The following is a 21,753-nucleotide window of genomic DNA, read 5'->3' as shown; positions in this document are numbered from 1 at the left end:
GGGCCCCAAAACTCCAACAAGGGTGGTGGGTCCCAGAACACTCCTTCAGAACAGAAGAAACCTTATTGCCATACCTGTAAACAGGTGGGCCATTACAAAAGTGATGCCAGTTGCCCTAAAAATGGCAGTAAGGGAAATATACCCCCAGGTAATACTCCTAAACCTCCTATTACCACTAGTGGTAATCCCCCAGGTGGTGGGAGTGCCCCCAAGAATGTGGTGGGCATTACTTTGGGCAATCAGGAGGACTATGGCCTAGCCAGGTCCCCTGACCACACTCTTGTCTGTGAGACTGGCATGGGGTTTGCCAACTTCACTACTGGACCCCACATTTTGGGAAAGTATAGATAAGAGGTCATAGTGAATGGTCAGAAAGTTGAGGCATTCAGAGACACAGGGGCCAGCATCACCATGGTGATTGACCATCTGGTCCCCTCTGCTCAACTGACCCCTGGTTTTACTTATCAGGTGACAGACATTCATGGAGTGAAGAGAAGGCATCCCATGGCAGTAGTCAAGCTCAGCTGGGGTAATGTCACAGGGCCCATGAGAGTGGCAGTGACAGATAACCTACCTGTAGATTGCTTACTGTGGAATGACCTGGAACTCTCAGCATGGGCTGAGGTGGAGCAAGAAACTCACTCCAGAATGATAGGCCTATCCAGACAGGTTAGTGGGGCAGTAATAGCTACAGCCCCAGTCCAAGCACCATTCCTCCCTGAAAAGGTTGGAAGGGCAGTGGTAGCCACTGCCCAGGCTCAGACAGACTTTCCAGAACAGGATAGGAGGGCTGTGACAGTCACAGCCCAAACACAAACTGAGTGCCCTCCTGAAAAGGTTGGCAAGGTTGAAATGGTCTCAGCCTCTACTCAAACAGATAGTGAGGTTGTGAAGCCAGAAACAATGGATCACTCCACTCAAACAGAGAGCATTGAGGAGGAAGGAGAGTCTTCCCCCTCCCAGACACTAGGTGAGAGCCAGCCTCCTCAGGGAACTGACTCTACCCCTGTTGAAGGAACTGCCCCAGAGGTAGTCAGGCCTAGCCTGGCAGAGCCCCTGATGGCAGTGGACCCTTCCCAGGTGGGACCCAGTCTGGAGCAGGTAACCTGCACCTCTCTACCCTGCCTCAGTCAGCCCAGGGCTGAAGAGGTCAGGGAGGCCAGTGGTGGACCCCAAAGGGCCCCCTGTCCAAAAGAACACCTTAATCAGCAGATTAGGATCACTGAAGCTGGTAAACCTAGCCAAGTGAAAATAAAACAGACTCCTGAGGGATCCCCCTTAAAAGTAGTTAGGGACCTCCCACAGCTGGACACTGTTGGGCTCAGCCAAACATGGGGCCTAAAAACCCCAGACCTGACCTGTCCCTCCAGTAAGCCAAACAGAGGGACTCGGCCTCCAGCTTTAGGTAGCCAGAGGCTGACCCTGAGAGCTCAGTGCATCTCAGCTAAAGAAAGAAAGGCACACATGATGAATGGTGATTGGAGAAAGTTGAGCCCAAAGGTAGAGGAGCCTCACTTCAGTACTCCATCCCAGCATCAGCCTTCTTCTTTCCCAAGGCACACCAAAGGCAGAGATTCCCTATGGTGGAGACCCTCAGATACCCTTAGGGTGAGGGGTTGCCTAGTGGACCATGACACAAGGGGAAACCAAGCCAGAGCTGGACCTTCCTTATATGGCCACTTAGGTAATAGAGGCTTACCTGGACAAGGATAGCCTTATCTCCTTTCGTTTGGGGGGGGTTGTGTAGGAAGGTACCTCCTGACTATGGTTGCCCCCAACTTTTTGCCCTGTGTTTTAGCTGGTTTTTGACATAGTCGACCTGGGGCCCTGCCAATCAGGACCCCAGGCCTACTGCTCTCTCTGTAAAATGGATTCCATGTACCCTAGGTACATTTCCAATTGGTACTGGGCCACCTTATCAGACCCTGTAACTCAGGGCATAGGTGTACCCAGGGCCTACCAGGGGCTGAAGCATGTATTATGCCACCCCTGGCTGGCCTCCTAAATTTGACACAACTGGCTGCATGACAGCTGGGGCAAAGTCCTGTAATCACCCTTTGCTGTAGATATAGTATACCTATATCTAACCCTAAAATGGACACACAGATTCCTATCAGTCACTCCTATGGCAGGCCTTGACAATCCTGAAGGCAGAGTGCTTGGAATCGTGTGAGATGGTGCTCTGGCATGAGCTGAGCCTGTCTGCAGCTTGCGGAACCAAGTCCTAATAGCTGTTCCATGATAACACATACCATATACTCTTAAGTGCATTATAATCCTCGCGGTTAAATGCTATCTTTGGTATTGCTTTATCAAAACATGTCGAGTAAGGTGTCATACGAATTGGAATACTAACCCCTCGCCAATTCTGGCGACAGGGTTAGCATTCCACCCTTCTAGAGGGACACGACATGTATGTAACTGTGAACCCCGGTTAAAGTTAAACGAAGCCTCAGCTCCACAAAATGGATGCTGCCACCACAGACACGAGTCTGACCCCCTGCAGCTGGGAGTCCTTCCAGCGAGGGGAGCCTGGACAAAGGGTTTCCTGTCAGGGGCGGTGCTAGCACCGTCCCAGACATAGTTTTGTGTATCCTGGGTAGGCAGGGCTTTACAGGAAGGTGACTGCTGAGTGGCACCCCGGTGCTCACTACGCATAGGCCGGTCAGAACCAGTTCCAGGGGCACACCAGCCCCTGGCCTGCGGAAAGTCCGGCATGGCAGAGGGGTGTAGCCACCCCCCTCCTAGTCCCACCCATAGGCAGGACCTAGTCACCGGGTCAGCCCCCTTTTTTTAGTATAAAGATGGGAGCGGGCCCCCTGTTCAAATTAGATCATCTTTGGAATCAAGACACGACTTTCTGCGAAAGGACATCAAGATTTCTTCTTCAAGATTCTCCCTTGTGGCTAAGGAGTAGTCACCCTGCATCAAGCGGGCACCATCCTAAGAACACTGCGGTCTGCTGCAAGTCCTTCATCACGAATCCGACGACCCAGCTCGACGAGACCCGGCTTCCCTGGCACCTCTGACCTCTACTCACCTCTACAGCAAAGCTGAGAACCGTGAGTGCAACGAGACCTCGAGGGACCGACGATCGCCAAGACTGCACGACTTCTTTGTAACAAGCCCACCGAGTCTTCCACTGGTGAGTGCTTTGGGGTCCGAGAAGCCCCAACCCTGAGCAGCTCCAGCACCGAAGATCAGCCCTCCAGCATCTCCACGATCTGCGTGGGGCCCTTCTGCTTTTGTGTGCTCACCGCGCTGTGTGGCTACTAGCCGGCTGGCTTGTGGCCTTCTTCACGACGCCCGACGACATCACTGCTGCTGGTCTGGTTGCTCCAGACTGGCCCTTGCTTCCTTCTTCAAGAGAGGCACCCCGGACCCTCCTGGTCCACTCCAGACGCCATTTTAGGTCCACCGCGTGGGCTTGAATTTGCCAAGGCTTTGTTGCCCAATCCTGGGTCCAGCGACGCCGACAGCTTCATCCATCGTGGGACAGATCGCTCCTCCATCCTGGTCGCCGACAACGCCTCCTGGTCCGTGAGATCTGCGGTCACAGCGTCACCCACTCACCTAGTCGAGGTGGCTACCATCCGGTGCCCTCCTGGTGCCCACTGACTACTGGCTAGTAGTCTCGAACTTGGTCCCCTCTGCTTTCAGGTGTCATCTTCCATCGATCCAGGCTTGGATCCATCGAACTTTCTTCACTGGTCGCCTGCCAGCAACTTCTTTCTTCCAGGCTCCTGGTCCGTCTACGAGGATTCCCGACGTCTTTTGAGTCCTATGCAGCTGCAGCCCCTGGGCTAGGTAACTTCGGCATTTCGGTGCCCCAGCATAGCCTCACTATCCAAGGGTCAGAATCCACTTTCGTTTTCCTCCTACCAGGTCGGGTTCGCCCGAGAACACTAACTTTGCAATTACTAGCTACCATAGACTTTGTCCCGCATCACGCGTGAGAGTGCCCACTCTGCACCCGAGTCCCCTGGGTCTCCTAGAAGTAATCTAACGATTCTATAGTCAAGTCCTAGCGATTCCAAAGGCTATTAGTACTGTACTTACCTGCTAGTAATTTCGCATTCCACTTTCTGAGTATATGGTTTTCCGTGCCCCTCGGGCATTTGTATATACTGTGCTAACTTAAGTATTTTTGTAAGAGTTTTGGTTTGTGCTTAGTACCCTGTCCTCATAAAGAGTACAGGGCTGTTGTGATTCTTAATAAATAACTGTTTATTTTCATAACACTTGTGTGGTGTCCTTTCACTGGGTATTCAAGGGGTATATGTGTGGTAAACAGCTGGCTTAACACGCCCTCTCGAGTCTTTAGCCTTAGACTGCTCGTATCCATGCTACTAGGATAGCTGGTCTATAAGGTTGACTTACAACCAATCATCAATAAGGGTTGCTGGACTGATACATAGTGTTCACTAGAATAGTGAGCACTGCATATCAGGCCACCTTCTCACACCTAGGTTCTGGTGTAGCATGGTACTCGCCACAAAGTGCTTTTCTGCCTTTGTCAGGGGTGATCGCGCTGCGTATGGAAATTCAGTTTATTATTAGGAGTTTATTTATTGTATAGCTTGGACTTTACCCAAAGGTGTCAGAGCGCTTTCCATTAGAACCAAGACTGTTACATGAGGAAATGTACATACTTACAAGTTACAAAATACAACAAGAAAGAAGAAAAAGTCTTATAAAAACAGTAGATGGCAGTCACACTAAAGGCACACTAGGATTCGGAACCTACTGGCATAGATTACAAATGTACAACATTGTAATAACTTCCTTGAGGGGCATGAAAAAGGATGCATTCATTCTGGAAGTGCCTTTGGAATAGAAGAGATTTGAGGTTGGCTTAGAAGGTCCGGGTAGAGGTGGTGGTAGGGCGCAGTGGAGGAAGCGCAGATTCTGACCGCACTGCCTGAGAAGGATCCATCTTTCCTTTTGGAAGGTGGGGGTCTCAAGCAGGAAATTTTCAGCATTATGAGTGCGGGACTACAAGCCCCAGCATGCTCAGGGCTGTTGTGTCAAAAGCTGAACTTGATGCAAAGCATGCTCATGCCATGGGGCTGCGCGTGAATCCCAGCTCGTATGTATCGCCTGCGACCCCCGCATCTCCCTCACTCACACCCACCCCCACATCTCTGATCAGTCAGCGGCGAGCACAGAGCGAGGCTCGCCTGGGATGCTGAGTGCAGCGGCACAACACCAGCCTGCCCTCTACATGCCAGCGCCTCTGCTGCCTGCCACTGCCGGTGGGCGCTGTGGCTCCGGCGGGCACCGTTCGCTGTCCCTTTAAAGAGCCCGCGCTGCCCCTCAGCCTGGAAATGGTGCTTTTCCTTCCTGTGCTCCCTTCCCCGCATTGATAGGAGCCCCGCAGCCAGCTGCAGCCGCGCGTCCCCTCCTCCCAGCTCAGCCTGGCGAGAGCGCAAGGATCCCGGCGGAAGGAAGCCCAGCCCGGCCCGGCGGAGGGAGCCCCCTTCCCATCCCATGCCTGCTCCTGGCCCCCCAGCACCGAGCCAGGCAGAGCGGGCCCCCTCCCTCCCCATGCTCCGCCAGCCAGGCCAGGGACGGAGAGGGGGAGCTGGAGGGAACAGCTGCAGCCCTTCCCTGGCTCCGGAGACCGTCCATCCGCGCTCTTGGCACAAGACCCCCTTTCCTGGTCCAGGCTGGACGTGCGCGGCTTCCCCCAGCCCCCACTGGCCGGATCACGACCAGCCCCCGGCCGCCCCGACAGCTGACCTCATGTGAGTACCACCGGCCCGCTCTCACTCGCTCCTTCTGCGGCCCCCAGGGGGTGTCTGTCATTTTATTTATTCGTTTGTGCGGTTTTATATGGCGCTAGCTAGGGCCAAGGGCATCGGAAACCCTTACAGGAGAACACGAAGGTGGGTTCAGCATCCTAGAATGCACAGATAAAGCAACACAGGGAGCAGGCAGACCCAGCATAGGCGTTTACTTCCTTCTTGCTACTTTTAGGAAGCTCCGATTGTAAATCCTCATATCTTTTGCACCAAGAACTGCCCGATGACTGCTCCAGCAGAGAGCTGCGCCCCCTGGAGGCCGCGTTCCTATGAATAGCCCCACACGGGGGCCAGGTGAGGCGGGGGTGCCCTCGGCTGGCACACTTCACCGAGGGGAAGAAAGGGGCGAACCCGCATACACCCCCCGAGCCGCAGTTTCGATGGGTCGCCCTCGCCTCCTTTTTTCGCCCCTCTGCTTTAGGAATGTTAGTTTGCACTGGAGGGGGACGGGTGAGTCACTTGCCAGCGAAAATATGACTGTAATTTTAAAACGAAACACATTTCTGGAAACGCACAGGCTTGGAACGGCCTTTCCAAAGCGGCAGCTATTTAGTGCTAACTCTGCAGGCGGTTAATGCCTTGTTAAGACATGTGTTATAATGCCCTAGGCTAATTAATGCCCCGGTGGGGCATGTTATTGTATCTTCTGTTGCCTAATGCCCCGGTGACACAGTTATGTTATCCTGTGGCCTGTGCCATGTACCCTTCTCTGCTGCCTTCGAGGAATAGCTTTTTTCAACGTGTTCTCTGGTTAATGCCCCCGTGGACCAACCATGTGACAGGATCGAGTGGGCAGCTGCGGAACATCTGGTGCCAAGTAGGAGGTGTGTGTATACGCCATATTTACTTAAGTTACTAGAGTAATCGATCTAAGATGTTATAGCTATTCTCTTATTGTATCAACGAGCAACACAGTGGAAGGGGCATTTAAACACAGGCAGGAGGTCTAAACCGAGGGTGAGCCTCGTTGTACCTGTTCATCGTGTGCCATTCGCTTCTCTTTGTGTTATGTACAGATACCAAGGCAGGTACCCGCGGAAAAGCAGGTGTTGCTTTTAAGAGCAGATGTTGCTTTAATGCGCACAGATACTGTTTTTGACCGGTTAGGCTTCTTGCCTGTGTCTAAATGAATCTAATAATGCATTTCTTATTAATGCCCGATAGTATAACAGTTGTGTCCTATTCCGTGCTTGTCACTGTGCTCCAAGCTCGGTGCAACGGCCTGGAAAGGAAACGTCTCAAGAATTCAGTGGCAAGACCAGGAAATGTGACCAACAGTTTAGCCTCCTCCAGCGTGAACACATCAGCCTGACCTGTAAGGTGAGACTCACTGAAGACATGGTTCTGGGAAAAGCCAGGTCTTTGCTGCTTTTCTGACTTGTCCCCTATTTGAAATACCCTGGTAAGCATCTATATGAATGACCTGGTACACTCATGCAGATACCCTTCGCAGTGCTTAATGCCATGATTGAATAGCTGTGTTAATGGGTCTCATGTTTGTTAATGCCCCGGTTGAAATGCTGCGGTATTGCCCTAGTACAATAGCCTCGTTACCCAGTTCGTTGAATGCCAGTGACCGGGTTGAATAGCTGTGTTAATGGGTCTCATGTTTGTTAATGCCCCGGTTGAAATGCTGTGGTATTGCCTTAGTGCAATAGCCTTGTTACCCAGTTAGTTGAATTTCAGTGACCGGGTTGAATAGCTGTGTAATGGGTCTTCTATTTGTTAATGCCCCAGATGAAATGCTGCGGTATTGCCCTGGTACAATAGTCTCGTTACCCAGTTCATTGAATGCCAGTGACCGGGTTGAATAGCTGTGTTATTGGCTCTTCTATTTGGCAATGCCCCGGTTGAAATGCTGCGGTATTGCCCTGGTACAATAGTCTCGTTACCCAGTTCATTGAATGCCAGTGACCGGGTTGAATAGCTGTGTTAATGGGTCTTCTATTTGGTAATGCCCTGGTTGAAATGCTGCGGTATTGCCCTGGTACAATAGCCTCGTTACCCAGTTCATTGAATGCCAGTGACCGGGTTGAATAGCTGTGTTAATGGGTCTTCTATTTGTTAATGGCCAGGTTGAAATGCTGCGGTATTGCCCTGGTACAATAGCCTCGTTACCCAGTTCTTTGAATGCCAGTGACCGGGTTGAATAGCTGTGTTAATGGGTCTTCTATTTGTTAATGCCCCGGTTGAAAAGCTGCGGTATTGCCTTAGTGCAATAGCCTTGTTACCCAGTTAGTTGAATTTCAGTGACCGGGTTGAATAGCTGTGTAATGGGTCTTCTATTTGTTAATGCCCCGGTTGAAATGCTGCGGTATTGCCCTGGTACAATAGCCTCGTTACCCAGTTCATTGAATGCCAGTGACCGGGTTGAATAGCTTTGTTAATGGGTCTTCTATTTGTTAATGGCCCGGTTGAAATGCTGCGGTATTGCCCTAGTACAATAGCCTCGTTACCCAGTTCGTTGAATGCCAGTGACCGGGTTGAATAGCTGTGTAATGGGTCTTCTATTTGTTAATGCCCCAGATGAAATGCTGCGGTATTGCCCAAGTACAATAGCCTAGTTACCCAGTTCGTTGAAGTTCAGTGACCGGGTTGAATAGCTGTGTTAATGGGTCTTCTATTTGTTAATGGCCAGGTTGAAATGCTGCGGTATTGCCCTAGTACAATAGCCTCGTTACCCAGTTCGTTGAAGTTCAGTGACCGGGTTGAATAGCTGTGTTAATGGGTCTTCTATTTGTTAATGGCCAGGTTGAAATGCTGCGGTATTGCCCTGGTACAATAGTCTTGTTACCCAGTTCATTGAATGCCAGTGACCGGGTTGAATAGCTGTGTTAATGGCTCTTCTATTTGGTAATCCCCCGGTTGAAATGCTGCGATATTGCCCTGGTACAATAGCCTTGTTACCCAGTTCATTGAATGCCAGTGACCGGGTTGAATAGCTTTGTTAATGGGTCTTCTATTTGTTAATGCCCCGGTTGAAATACTGCGGTATTGCCCTAGTACAATAGCCTCGTTACCCAGTTCAGTGAATGCCAGTGACCGGGTTGAATAGCTGTGTTAATGTGTCTTCTATTTGTTAATGCCCCGGTTGAAATGCTGCGGTATTGCCTTAGTGCAATAGCCTCGTTTCCCAGTTCGTTGAATGTCAGTGACCCTGTTGAATAGCTGTGTTAATGGGTGTTCTATTTGGTAATGCCCCGGTTGAAATGCTGCGGTATTGCCCTGGTACAATAGCCTCGTTACCCAGTTCATTGAATGCCAGTGACCGGGTTGAATAGCTGTGTTAATGGGTCTTCTATTTGTTAATGGCCAGGTTGAAATGCTGCGGTATTGCCCTGGTACAATAGCCTCGTTACCCAGTTCTTTGAATGCCAGTGACCGGGTTGAATAGCTGTGTTAATGGGTCTTCTATTTGTTAATGCCCCGGTTGAAAAGCTGAGGTATTGCCTTAGTGCAATAGCCTTGTTACCCAGTTAGTTGAATTTCAGTGACCGGGTTGAATATCTGTGTTAATGGGTCTTCTATTTGGTAATGCCCCGGTTGAAATGCTGCGGTATTGCCCTGGTACAATAGCCTCGTAACCCAATTCATTGAATGCCAGTGACCGGGTTGAATAGCTGTGTTAATGGGTCTTCTATTTGTTAATGCCCCGGTTGAAATGCTGCGGTATTGCCCTAGTACAATAGCCTCGTTACCCAGTTCTTTGAATGCCAGTGACCGGGTTGAATAGCTGTGTTAATGGGTCTTCTCTTTGTTAATGCCCCGGTTGAAATGCTGCGGTATTGCCTTAGTGCAATAGCCTCGTTTCCCAGTTCGTTGAATGTCAGTGACCCCGTTGAATAGCTGTGTTAATGGGTGTTCTATTTGTTAATGCCCCGGTTGAAATGCTGTGATATTGCCCTAGTACAATAGCCTCGTTACCCAGTTCATTGAATGCCAGTGACCGGGTTGAATAGCTGTGTTAATGGGTCTTCTATTTGTTAATGGCCCGGTTGAAATGCTGCGGTATTGCCCTGGTACAATAGCCTCGTTACCCAGTTCATTGAATGCCAGTGACCGGGTTGAATAGCTGTGTTAAAGGGTCTTCTGTTTGTTAATGCCCCGGTTGAAATGTTGCGGTATTGCCCTAGTACAATAGCCTCGTTACCCAGTTCATTGAATGCCAGTGACCGGGTTGAATAGCTGTGTTAATGGGTCTTCTGTTTGTTAATGCCCCGGTTGAAATGCTGCGGTATTGCCCTAGTACAATAGCCTTGTTACCCAGTTCGTTGAATGCCAGTGACCGGGTTGAATAGCTGTGTTAATGGGTATTCTATTTGTTAATGGCCCGGTTGAAATGCTGCGGTATTGCCCTGGTACAATAGCCTCGTTACCCAGTTCATTGAATGCCAGTGACCGGGTTGAATAGCTTTGTTAATGGGTCTTCTGTTTGTTAATGGCCCGGTTGAAATGCTGCTGTATTGCCCTGGTACAATAGCCTCGTTACCCAGTTCATTGAATGCCAGTGACCGGGTTGAATAGCTGTGTTAATGGGTTTTCTGTTTGTTAATGGCCCGGTTGAAATGCTGCGGTATTGCCCTAGTACAATAGCCTCGTTACCCAGTTCATTGAATGCCAGTGACCGGGTTGAATAGCTTTGTTAATGGGTCTTCTGTTTGTTAATGCTCCGGTTGAAATGTTGCGGTATTGCCCTAGTACAATAGCCTCGTTACCCAGTTCATTGAATGCCAGTGACCGGGTTGAATAGCTGTGTAATGGGTCTTCTATTTGTTAATGCCCCAGATGAAATGCTGCGGTATTGCCCTGGTACAATAGTCTCGTTACCCAGTTCATTGAATGCCAGTGACCGGGTTGAATAGCTGTGTTATTGGCTCTTCTATTTGGCAATGCCCCGGTTGAAATGCTGCGGTATTGCCCTGGTACAATAGCCTCGTTACCCAGTTCATTGAATGCCAGTGACCGGGTTGAATAGCTGTGTAATGGGTCTTCTATTTGTTAATGCCCCAGATGAAATGCTGCGGTATTGCCCTGGTACAATAGTCTCGTTACCCAGTTCATTGAATGCCAGTGACCGGGTTTAATAGCTGTGTTATTGGCTCTTCTATTTGGCAATGCCCCGGTTGAAATGCTGCGGTATTGCCCTGGTACAATAGCCTCGTTACCCAGTTCATTGAATGCCAGTGACCGGGTTGAATAGCTGTGTTAATGGGTCTTCTATTTGTTAATGGCCCGGTTGAAATGCTGCGGTATTGCCCTGGTACAATAGCCTCGTTACCCAGTTCATTGAATGCCAGTGACCGGGTTGAATAGCTTTGTTAATGGGTCTTCTATTTGTTAATGCCCCGGTTGAAATGCTGCGGTATTGCCTTAGTGCAATAGCCTCGTTTCCCAGTTCGTTGAATGTCAGTGACCCTGTTGAATAGCTGTGTTAATGGGTGTTCTATTTGGTAATGCCCTGGTTGAAATGCTGCGGTATTGCCCTGGTACAATAGCCTCGTTACCCAGTTCATTGAATGCCAGTGACCGGGTTGAATAGCTGTGTTAATGGGTCTTCTATTTGTTAATGGCCAGGTTGAAATGCTGCGGTATTGCCCTGGTACAATAGCCTTGTTACCCAGTTCTTTGAATGCCAGTGACCGGGTTGAATAGCTGTGTTAATGGGTCTTCTATTTGTTAATGCCCCGGTTGAAAAGCTGCGGTATTGCCTTAGTGCAATAGCCTTGTTACCCAGTTAGTTGAATTTCAGTGACCGGGTTGAATAGCTGTGTAATGGGTCTTCTATTTGTTAATGCCCCCGGTTGAAATGCTGCGGTATTGCCCTGGTACAATAGCCTCGTTACCCAGTTCATTGAATGCCAGTGACCGGGTTGAATAGCTTTGTTAATGGGTCTTCTATTTGTTAATGGCCCGGTTGAAATGCTGCGGTATTGCCCTAGTACAATAGCCTCGTTACCCAGTTCAGTGAATGCCAGTGACCGGGTTGAATAGCTGTGTAATGGGTCTTCTATTTGTTAATGCCCCAGATGAAATGCTGCGGTATTGCCCAAGTACAATAGCCTAGTTACCCAGTTCGTTGAAGTTCAGTGACCGGGTTGAATAGCTGTGTTAATGGGTCTTCTATTTGTTAATGGCCCGGTTGAAATGCTGCGGTATTGCCCTGGTACAATAGTCTTGTTACCCAGTTCATTGAATGCCAGTGACCGGGTTGAATAGCTGTGTTAAATGCTCTTCTATTTGGTAATGCCCCGGTTGAAATGCTGCGGTATTGCCCTGGTACAATAGCCTTGTTACCCAGTTCATTGAATGCCAGTGACCGGGTTGAATAGCTGTGTTAATGGGTCTTCTATTTGTTAATGGCCCGGTTGAAATGCTGCGGTATTGCCCTGATACAATAGCCTCGTTACCCAGTTCATTGAATGCCAGTGACCGGGTTGAATAGCTTTGTTAATGGGTCTTCTATTTGTTAATGCCCCGGTTGAAATACTGCGGTATTGCCCTAGTACAATAGCCTCGTTACCCAGTTCAGTGAATGCCAGTGACCGGGTTGAATAGCTGTGTTAATGTGTCTTCTATTTGTTAATGCCCCGGTTGAAATGCTGCGGTATTGCCTTAGTGCAATAGCCTCGTTTCCCAGTTCGTTGAATGTCAGTGACCCTGTTGAATAGCTGTGTTAATGGGTGTTCTTTTTGGTAATGCCCCGGTTGAAATGCTGCGGTATTGCCCTGGTACAATAGCCTCGTTACCCAGTTCATTGAATGCCAGTGACCGGGTTGAATAGCTGTGTTAATGGGTCTTCTATTTGTTAATGGCCAGGTTGAAATGCTGCGGTATTGCCCTGGTACAATAGCCTTGTTACCCAGTTCTTTGAATGCCAGTGACCGGGTTGAATAGCTGTGTTAATGGGTCTTCTATTTGTTAATGCCCCGGTTGAAAAGCTGCGGTATTGCCTTAGTGCAATAGCCTTGTTACCCAGTTAGTTGAATTTCAGTGACCGGGTTGAATATCTGTGTTAATGGGTCTTCTATTTGGTAATGCCCCGATTGAAATGCTGCGGTATTGCCCTAGTACAATAGCCTCGTTACCCAGTTCTTTGAATGCCAGTGACCGGGTTGAATAGCTGTGTTAATGGGTCTTCTCTTTGTTAATGCCCCGGTTGAAATGCTGCGGTATTGCCTTAGTGCAATAGCCTCGTTTCCCAGTTCGTTGAATGTCAGTGACCCCGTTGAATAGCTGTGTTAATGGGTGTTCTATTTGTTAATTCCCCGGTTGAAATGCTGTGATATTGCCCTAGTACAATAGCCTCGTTACCCAGTTCATTGAATGCCAGTGACCGGGTTGAATAGCTGTGTTAATGGGTCTTCTATTTGTTAATGGCCCGGTTGAAATGCTGCGGTATTGCCCTGGTACAATAGCCTCGTTACCCAGTTCATTGAATGCCAGTGACCGGGTTGAATAGCTGTGTTAAAGGGTCTTCTGTTTGTTAATGCCCCGGTTGAAATGTTGCGGTATTGCCCTAGTACAATAGCCTCGTTACCCAGTTCATTGAATGCCAGTGACCGGGTTGAATAGCTGTGTTAATGGGTCTTCTGTTTGTTAATGCCCCGGTTGAAATGCTGCGGTATTGCCCTAGTACAATAGCCTTGTTACCCAGTTCGTTGAATGCCAGTGACCGGGTTGAATAGCTGTGTTAATGGGTATTCTATTTGTTAATGGCCCGGTTGAAATGCTGCGGTATTGCCCTGGTACAATAGCCTCGTTACCCAGTTCATTGAATGCCAGTGACCGGGTTGAATAGCTTTGTTAATGGGTCTTCTGTTTGTTAATGGCCCGGTTGAAATGCTGCTGTATTGCCCTGGTACAATAGCCTCGTTACCCAGTTCATTGAATGCCAGTGACCGGGTTGAATAGCTGTGTTAATGGGTTTTCTGTTTGTTAATGGCCCGGTTGAAATGCTGCGGTATTGCCCTAGTACAATAGCCTCGTTACCCAGTTCATTGAATGCCAGTGACCGGGTTGAATAGCTTTGTTAATGGGTCTTCTGTTTGTTAATGCTCCGGTTGAAATGTTGCGGTATTGCCCTAGTACAATAGCCTCGTTACCCAGTTCATTGAATGCCAGTGACCGGGTTGAATAGCTGTGTTAATGGGTCTTCTATTTGTTAATGCCCCGGTTGAAATGCTGCGGTGTTGCCCTGGTACAATAGTCTCGTTACCCAGTTCATTGAATGCCAGTGACCGGGTTGAATAGCTGTGTTAATGGGTCTTCTGTTTGTTAATGGCCCGGTTGAAATGCTGCGGTATTGCCCTAGTACAATAGCCTCGTTACCCAGTTCATTGAATGCCAGTGACCGGGTTGAATAGCTGTGTTAATGGGTCTTCTATTTGTTAATGGCCCGGTTGAAATGCTGCGGTATTGCCCTAGTACAATAGCCTCGTTACCCAGTTCATTGAATGCCAGTGACTGGGTTGAATAGCTGTGTTAATGGGTCTTCTATTTGTTAATGGCCCGGTTGAAATGCTGCGGTATTGCCCTAGTACAATAGCCTCGTTACCCAGTTCATTGAATGCCAGTGACCGGGTTGAATAGCTGTGTTAATGGGTCTTCTATATGTTAGTGGGTCCTCTATGTGTTAATGTCCTAGTTGAAATGCTGCATTATTACCCTGGTTGAATAGCCTTGTTCCTGTGTGTTAAAGCCCTGGTTGAATAGCCTTGTTCCTGTGTGTTAATGCCCTGGTTGAATAGCCTTGTTCCTGTGTGTTAATACCCTGGTTGAATAGCCTTGTTCCTGTGTGTTAAAGCCCTGGTTGAATAGCCTTGTTCCTGTGTGTTAATACCCTGGTTGAATAACCTTGTTCCTGTGTGTTAATGCCCTGGTTGAATAGCCTTGTTCCTGTGTGTTAATACCCTGGTTGAATAGCCTTGTTCCTGTGTGTTAATGCCCTGGTTGAATAGCCTTGTTCCTTTGTGTTAATGCCCTGGTTGAATAGCTGTGTCAACATGCCTTTTTCTACAAATACTGCTCCTTCTCCATGCTTCGCTCCCCCGCTGTTCGGTTTCTTTCAAAGATGAATAAAGGTCTTTTAGTCATCAATAGATTAGTTCCTTTCAGTGGTCCTGGGTGGTGGGATTTGCTTCAGTATAGAATCATACGAGGACGCTCTGTATGGCTCCCCTTTCCAAAAAGGTGACAACCCAGCTAGAAGCGAGGGGTTTGACCCCCATTGATGATGTGTAGTGGTGTGTTGTCTTGAGTGTCGAGTTTCTCATACCTCACCCCAGTAGCTTGGAACAATCATGTACACAAATGTACACCTGCTTTGGGTCTCTCGTTCCAGAAGTAAGAGGAAAGAGCTGGCCTAGTTTTTTCGAACTGAGAATCTATTCTCCAGCCAACCACCTCTTCTTTTTTTTCAGGGTCTCTGATCCGGATTCAGTATGTTTAAAGTCATCCCTGCAAAACCTTCCTCAAACTAAACTTTTCATGCAATGCCCTTTAACGCTAAAAAAGAGTACCACATTATTTTACAGCCAAGAATCAAACCTTGCAATGTTATGTTATGTTATGTTATGGGTTTTATAGAGCGCGCAGCTGCTCCAGCAAAGGGGCGTCCCGGCGCTGATCCTAAACAAAACACAACAGACACAGAAAATCGGAATTTTTAAGGAAACAGAAAAGTTTTGATGGCCTTCCTAAATTGGTACAGATCATTAATTTCTCGCAAGTTGGAAGGGAGGGCATTCCAAAGCTTGGCTGCCAGATAACGGAAAGAGCGTCCCCCAGCTCTAGCACGATTGAAATGGGGGATTTCAACCAGATTCTGGTTGGCTGAGCGAAGGGCTCGCGTAGGCACATACATCCTTAGGAGGGGTTTTAACATTCTAGGATTAGGATGTTTTAAGATTTTAAAGGAGATGCATAGCGCTTTAAATTGTATTCGTTGGGCTACTGGGAGCCAGTGTAGCTTACGAATAGTGTTGGAGGTAGAACTAAAGCGGGGCAGGCCGACTACAGCTCTTGCAGCTGCGTTCTGGACGCGTTGGAGGCGAGCCGTTTCTGCTTTATTAGTCCCAAGGAGCAAAGAGGACGCATAGTCCAATCTAGACAATATCATTGACTGAACGATAAGTTGTCTGGTATCAGAGTCAAAAAATTTCAGAATGGTTCTTAAGCTCCGTAGAATACCGAAACATACGGCGGCCACCTTTTTAGTTTGGGTAATAAAACTAAGGGAAGGGTCTATCCAGACTCCCAGGTTTTTAACTTCAAGTTTCGGTTTAGGAGTCACTCCCAAGTTGGAGGGCCACCAATGATCTCCCCATCGTTCTGGATTTTTTCCCACCAGTAGTACCTCCGTCTTAGAGGCATTGAGCTGTAGACAGTTGGCCGTGAGCCATTCTGCTACAGCCGCCAGGCCTGAGCTGAATTTGAGAGGGTCCCTTTCGTTTCCATCCGATAAGGCAACGGCTAGCTGCGTATCGTCAGCGTAGGACACGATGTTAAGGTCCCACGCTCTGGCGACAGCGGCCAGCGGCTGAACCTAAAGATTGAACAGCGTGGGGCTCAGGGCAGAGCCCTGTGGAACCCCCTGTCCAATAGAGTGCGCCTTTGAAAGGAAAGGTGGAGTTGACACTCGAAAAGACCTGCCGGTTAAAAAGGAACGAAACCAGGCAAGGGCCATATCAGTAACCCCAGCTTCTTCAAGCCGGCGAAGCAGGATCTGATGGGACACAGTGTCAAACGCGGCACTCAGGTCTAATAGGATGAGTGCCGCTGTTTGACCACGGTCAAGGGAGTCCCGAAGGTGCTCTATCATAGCCAGGAGCGCGGTCTCTGTGCTATGGCCAGCACGGAAGCCATGCTGAGTGTCATTCAGAGTGTTGTTGATGTTAAGGACACTGGTAAGAGTGGTGTTAACATGGGCCTCCGCGATCTTCGTGGCCCAGGGGAGCAATGATATGGGCCTATAGTTTTCGGGCTTCTGGGGATCTAAGGTGGGCTTTTTTAGTACAGGGGAAACCCATGCCTGTTTCCATTTGTCAGGCACAATTCCGGTGGAAAAGGAGGCGTTAATGATATCACGTAAAGGGTCAAAACAATGCAAAGAAGAGTCGCGAAATTGAGCTGGCTTCAGAGGGTCCATCGGGGAGCCTGATTTAATAAGTTTAGTAAGTTGGTCAAATCTTTCAGTGGATATTTCAGGAATAATAGATAGACTTGACACAGAGCAGGGAGTAACCTCTACTCCATTGCTGGGCTGGATTTCAGCATTAAAGGCTGAATAAATGGTCTGGATTTTTTCCACAAAGAAGGAGGCAATTTTCTCACATTGGACTGCTGAGGTAATTGAGTTGCCAGAGGATTTCTTTATACTAAGTTCTTTTAAAATTCTAAAAATCACTTTAGCAGGATTGGGGTTAGTTTTTATATCAGTGGCATAGTATGCTGCTCGAGTTCTACAGATAGCTTTGTGATAGATTTTAAGCTGTATGAGATATTCAGCTTTTTTTCCAGGGCAGTATGCTTTCCTCCAATTACGTTCATGACGTTTACAGGTCTTTTTAAGGCCTGCCAAATTAGCGTCATACCAGGGATTGGCGTCCTGAGTTCGTTTTGTACACAAAGTTTCGGGAATGAGCTTGTCAAGGGCCTGGGTAAGCCAGGAACAAAACGAGTCATATCCCGAATTAGCATCAGAAAAGGCGTTAAAAGAATCACTTTCTAGAAGGGAGTGAAATTCTGAGAGGCGAAGTTTGAGCCATGGTCTCTTGCGTATGACTGTCTGGGGTTTATGGTTATTGGAGGTAGATATGGAGAGAGATAGTGTAACCATTAGGTGGTCCGACCAGGCAATAGGCATTGGAGCAGGGCAGTGGGGCGAGTCAATATTAGTAAAAATAGGGTCTAGCGTATGGCCACCAACGTGCGTGGGGCCTATCACTAGTTGAGTAAGCTGAAAGGCAGCCAAGTCCGCCAACAGGGTGCGGATCATTGGTTCATTTTCCAACTCAAAATGGAGGTTGAGGTCACCCACTATGTTAAAATTGGCAGATCCCATAGCGCAGGCTTCCACAATCTCCAAAAGGGACGTATTAAAGCCACCCATGGGGCCAGGGGGCCTATAAATAAGTAACCCTGAAAAAGTAAAATGTGCATTAATAGAAATATTAAAGTAGCCACATTCCGCCCCTTTAAGATTAAGTTTCTCGAAAGAGCAGGAATACATAGTTTTGGTAATAACAGCAATACCACCTCCTCTTGAGGCTCTATTAATCAGCATGATCGAGAAACCGGGTGGAAGGGCTAGATTAGGAATAGTCATTAAATCGTCACACATCCAAGTTTCAGTGATAAAAAATATGTCAGGAGATTCGTCTACTAGCAAATCAAATAATTCTGCATGGTGCTTGGGCAATGATCTAACATTCAATTGAAGAATTTTCAGATGATGCAGTGATGCCTGAGGATTAAATGCAGCTATGATAGTAGGAGCCGGAAGGCTAAATAGATTACAGGTACAAGTTACAGGGCCGCTCAAAGGTTCAAGAAGGGGGTGACAATCCTTTCTTATAGTGGGACGAAGACTAAGCAACTCAGTCCTCGAATAGACTTGCTTACCTCGACTGATTGGAGCAGCGTGTCTGGCGAGAGGCGCAGGACTGGCGCGGACGGGCGCAGACGGGTTTGCCTTAGGCGAGCCCGCTGCGCCCGCCCGCTGCGCGGTCGGGGCCCTCTGCACATTTATAGATCGTGAGGAGGGTGGGAAGGATGACAGCTAGTCCGCAACCCTCCAGTTACACCCAAGATGTCGGCCCGCCCCTCCAAAGTCCGGCGTCAGCAAGCAATCTGCTGCGCCAGGACAGGGGATCGAGAACACAGAGGAGCCAGGGCAGATCAGCCCCTAAAGCAATTACCATGCGCCAGGCACTACATAGATTTTAAAAACACAAGAACAGTAAAATAACAATAGCGAGCACAGAGTCTCCCGGCTTCCGCCTCAGGAGCGCTTTACTAAGGATCTCAGCAAGAGAATCTCAGCAAGTCATTGAGAATTTCACAAAAATAGAAGAAAAAATAAAAAAATCAGTTTTTTTAAATTTGAAACATGTACTAAGAGTAGTCATCAAGTCAGTAAATAAACTATGTTAATTACTTTCACATCATGAAACTTTCTCCTACTCTGATTAATACATAGAATATTTGCTGCCTGAGTAAAACAATATCTAAGGAAATTCCAAACTCAAGGACTTCTATCAAAAGAAATGACTTAAAGGTGGGCAGACAGGTTGAATGTACATCCAGAACCACAAGGCTAATATCAGTATTAACGCCCTTTTACATGGAACAGAGAACTGGTACTGGTGCCTTCGCTAGCCCAGTCCACAAGGGTGCTTTTTATTCCTATCCATTTCTACCAATCCAGTATGGAGGCCCGTGATGTGGCTATTGCCTCTTCCTGTTTCTTGTCCTCCTTTATAAAAGAATGGCTTACACCTTCCATCGCTGCATCGCAATGCAGCCGCAGTAGCTGTAGGGATGCTTATTGCCCCCTATGTCATTGTTTGGGCCCTATCTTTTTCTCCTTTGATATTCTACTCCTGGGTGGTTGTACCCAGGTTCGTAATGGTAAAGAAAATAGGCCCGGCACCAAAATACAAGTGGCCCCATTAGTGAATTGGACTGCTAAAAAAAGTGCCCATGTTTGCTCATGGGGCCAGTTTTGAACTTGTAAAGAAACGCTGTCTGGGTGTTTTGCAAGGTATGACAGACTGCATGGATCTGAGCTTGCTACAGGTGATGTTTATACTATTAACAGGGAAATCAACAGTAAAAAAACAGCCCACCCGACCATAAAACGGGCCTAAAAATCCCACCCACTGACCAGTCAGACCAGCTCATCAAGAAATGGCTGATTGCCCTACAGGCCAGTCTGGCCCTGCTGGTGCCTTGTTGCTCTGGTGTCCGACTGCCTGGTGCTAGTCGTAAAGAGTAGTACGTCATGGAAGCACCTTGAGTCGCCTACATTCAGACTTACCGACTCCTGGAGGCTTTTTATGCCATTGGCTTTGTCTCTAGAACTGTGTACCCACCTTCCACCCTTAGAATTACAGTGCGGCTGCACTGTAATTCCAAGGGTGGAAGGCACCCCCACCCTCATCTCCTTGAAACCCTTGCGGGTGAGTAGGGCGCTCTATAAATGTATTGATTGATTGATTGATTGATTCAGGAAGTAGTCACCCTTACCTCAGGCGAATGAAGAACCGCCTAAGGTCCTTCCCCATCACACTGCTTCCAGCGCTGAACAATTCTTGACCATAGAGTTTTTTTTACCTCTGTCTAGAGGTAAGCCTCGACTAGCAGGATGTGCATGGTTTTCCTCTATAAAAGCACTTTCACTTTTGTTTGGACTTTCGCCTTCCGACCTTCAGTGAATGAACATTTAAAACAATAGGTAGTGTTCAAGAGTGCAGGAAGTGGTGATACAATTGTTGTTCTGCAAAGAAGGAAAAGTGAAAGTGCTGATTAAATGACAGGTTGGGAAGGTTTGAGCTAATGAATGTCAGGGAAAAATGGGTACACTTGATAGTGAAAGAAAACTGGCCACTTTGTTTTTGAGGTCGAGCATTCGAGACCGCTTGTATATACATTAGTATATACTTTAGTATATACTTATATGTGTATGTACTTTGTGGGCTCTGGAGATTAGGCCTAGGACTTGTCTCCTTCCGCTTAGGGACATTTTTTCTGTTCAACTGCCTCTATTTAACTGTATTAATAGAAAACGACCCGTAGAGGTCAGTAAAATACCAGAATTGCTTTCTACTTAGGGACTTTATTATTTTATTTTTTTGGCAACTGCTTCTATTTAACTTTTTTGACAGAAAACGACCAGCAGAGGTCAGCAGAGGTCAGCAAAATACCAGAATTGCTTTCTTCTGAGGAACTTTATATTTTTATTTTTATGGCAACTGCTTCTATTTAACTTTCTTAATAGAAAACGACCAGCAGAGGTCAGTAAAATACCAGAATCACTTTAGCATTCTCTAGATTCCAGTCGAGTCCATAAAAATTGTCTTCCACAAGCACCTGTAGACAATAATATTTTTTTCCAATCTTGTATTTTCAGTGATATGACCACGGAGGGCCCTGATTTTATATTAAAAACAGATCTTTGGGCTATACCATTTCCCGCTGAAAGGCAATATTTCTTTCCATGTGCTCCATGCTAAAGAACAGTAGATGTTTCAGCACCCAGATTAACGTGCTGCATAGCTAAATGCATATAATGTCCCAAAGGCGAGACCGATTGCATTGCAAATGCTTGTTTTATTTCCTTTTTGTCATTTAGAGACTTTCACTATAAGATAATTCCCTGACCCTTCCCCCCCCCCCCTCCCCTCCAGGCTTGTTAATAGAAAAAATGCGCACTAACACTTGATTTGAACTTGTTAGAAGGGGCCTCCATCAGGTTAGCACCTCCATTCAGGCAGAGGCATGGATGCCAACAATCAAATAACGAGATCTAGGTTCACTATATTTAATAGGGCTATGGTCTAGCCTGAACGCCCGGACTGCTGTGACTGCCGCAGGAGGACTCGATTAGATAATCACTGACCCGTATCTCGGAGGTTATCTGTTGCTCTAGTTATGCTTTGAAAAAATGGGCATTCACAACACTTTGGCGGAATAAACAAGCTACTGCTTCTATTTAAGACCCCAAAGTCTATCCATAGTCAGTTTTTTCATCCTATCTAACCGGCCTGAACCTCCTGGGGAAACGGGAGTGGCACCTTGCTCTCACGTTGTGGATCGAAGAGTGACCACGGCTGTAAAACTGTACTGTTCCCCCCCCTTTTGCTCCCCCTCGTATACATGCCCTGATGAAGGTGCCGCCATAGAATGGGCTGGGCACCGAAACGTACGTCGGCGTGGTGACCATATTTTC

The 21,753-nt window shown here is 47.8% G+C and overlaps 1 protein-coding gene across 1 annotated transcript in view; it reads left to right on the top strand.

The window, feature by feature from the left end:
* The first annotated feature begins 5,617 nt into the window (after window positions 1-5,617).
* The window catches only part of LOC147678731 (phosphatidylinositol 4,5-bisphosphate 3-kinase catalytic subunit alpha isoform-like), a 188,514-nt gene continuing 172,378 nt past the window's right edge, over window positions 5,618-21,753 (top strand). Inside the window, exon 1 of the mRNA XM_086946190.1 lies at window positions 5,618-5,747. The gene's annotated coding sequence lies outside the window, so the exon portion shown is untranslated. The remainder of the gene's footprint in view (window positions 5,748-21,753) is intronic.

The sequence above is a fragment of the Lissotriton vulgaris genome, chromosome 12, assembly GCF_964263255.1.
Source record: "Lissotriton vulgaris chromosome 12, aLisVul1.2, whole genome shotgun sequence".
NCBI classification, from domain to species: domain Eukaryota; kingdom Metazoa; phylum Chordata; class Amphibia; order Caudata; family Salamandridae; genus Lissotriton; species Lissotriton vulgaris.
This window is presented reverse-complemented; position numbering and strand designations above follow the sequence as displayed.